The sequence below is a fragment of the Coenobita brevimanus genome, chromosome 113 (genome assembly GCF_032717465.1).
Source record: "Coenobita brevimanus isolate Jiangsu-jjx chromosome 113, ASM3271746v2, whole genome shotgun sequence".
In the NCBI taxonomy this organism is placed as follows: domain Eukaryota; kingdom Metazoa; phylum Arthropoda; class Malacostraca; order Decapoda; family Coenobitidae; genus Coenobita; species Coenobita brevimanus.
In genome coordinates, this window is record NC_137066.1 from 7,424,443 (window position 1) to 7,426,318 (window position 1,876).

At 41.7% G+C, this 1,876-nt stretch overlaps 1 non-coding gene across 1 annotated transcript; it reads left to right on the forward strand.

Annotated features, from left to right (window-relative positions):
- The first annotated feature begins 585 nt into the window (after nucleotides 1-585).
- Nucleotides 586-704, forward strand: LOC145418338 (5S ribosomal RNA). The gene has a single exon (XR_013900676.1). It is a non-coding gene; the product is annotated as a 5S ribosomal RNA (ribosomal RNA).
- Nucleotides 705-1,876: the final 1,172 nt, after the last annotated feature.

The window sequence follows — 1,876 nt, forward strand, 5'->3', positions numbered from 1 at the left end:
AGAGAGAGAGAGAGAGAGAGAGAGAGAGGCAGGCAGGAGAGGGGCAAGGTTGAATGCATTGTCGGCATGACGGGGGGTGGCGGTGGTGGAGGCATTGTCAGGCTGAGAGAGAGATGGAGGAAGGGGAAAGAGAATGAATGAATGAAAATCAATCATGGTACTGCAATAACGGGTCATCTGTCGCCGTATAGAAAATATTATAAATAAGACTAAATATAACAAAACCAAATTAACAAATGAAAGCACAATTATAAATAACTTATAAAAGAATCAAAAGTACTCAGGGTGGCTCACATCTCCCGCCAGGAAAGAGAGAGAGAGAGAGAGAGAGAGAGAGAGATAACGGTATAGAAAACGTGGCGACACTGTACACAGGTGCGGGCCACACCACAGGCGCACATTTACGCGAGTCCTACTACAGGAGTTCGCCCTGTTCGACTGGTTTAGTAGTCTGCTCCACTGAGTGTATATATATATATATATATATATATATATATATATATATATATATATCGATTTATCTATATCAGTCAATCAATCAATCACTCTCTCTCTCTCTCTCTCTATCTATCTATATATATATATGCCAACGGCCATACCACGTTGAGTACACCGCTTCCCGTCCGATCAGCGAAGTTAAGCAACGTTGGGTCTGGTTAGTACTTGGATGGGTGACCGCCTGGGAACACCAGATGCTGTTGGCATCCCTACATGTCAAGTGGGGTTGGTGGAGGACTAGTGCCCCTCCCTGTAAAACAATTAACTCTAAGCCCTTGGCCACCCCTGTTTGGGATACATGGCGTCTGGCAATGAATGAATATATATATAATTTATTTACTTATTTATTTATTTATCTATTTATCTATAATTCTGGAATATAATAATCGATATTTGATCAACAAACGAGAGCTAAATGGATCGTTAAATAATTCCGAGCCCACTCTCCAAATTTTGTGCGATTTGCTATGAAACACACATTATGCTATAGTTAACATGGGTAATACTTGTCATACGGAAATGAATATTTATGTTTCAACACACACACACACACACACACACACACACACGTCTTACCGTCTTCGGTGAAGCCGCGGACGCTTTGGTATTCCCATCAGTGTCAGTCGACGCCCCCTGCCACGACGACACCTGCACACAAACAACACACCTGATTCACGCATCTTGGACATCTGCTTTAGTTAAACAAGAGGAGATGTGCAAATACCAGTAAGTCTGTATCAATATAAATAATATAAATAACACCTTTATCCATAGCCCTACATTAGTACGGTGCGTATTGGTGCCGAGGTGGACAGTGACGGTGGCCTTGGAGGCGTACTCCTTGTCACAGACATGACACTTGTAGCGACCGGTGTTGCCCAGTGGTGTCACCTGGCCAGCCTGTATGGCACTGGCCAGACGGTCGCTCTCTGCCCTCCTATTCTCTTTAGTGCGACCCTGCAAAACGTAATACCGCTAAGAGAAAGGACTATCTCTATATTACATTATTTATATGAGGTTCACATTGAATATATAAAGTTCTGTTTGGTGCAGATTTTTACCAAATTAAAGTATTCTGTGTGGCATTTTAGCAGACATGGTGATAATGACATCAGTTACCCTGTATTGGCAGTCAGGAAATAAGAAACTGTAAACATGTGTAAACCGGATTATTACACCAATTCGCCATTCTTTGAAGGAACAAGAGATGAATCTGTAAATGCATCCGAGTTCAGTCAACTACACTCGCCAGCATCAAACAACTTCCTTCTCTTTCTTGGACACTATTGTAAGTATATCGTGCAAGAAATAAATAACAGATGTAATGTGAATAATTACTTTCGTTCCTATTTCAAGTCACATGTTTTCCTGCTTTCCC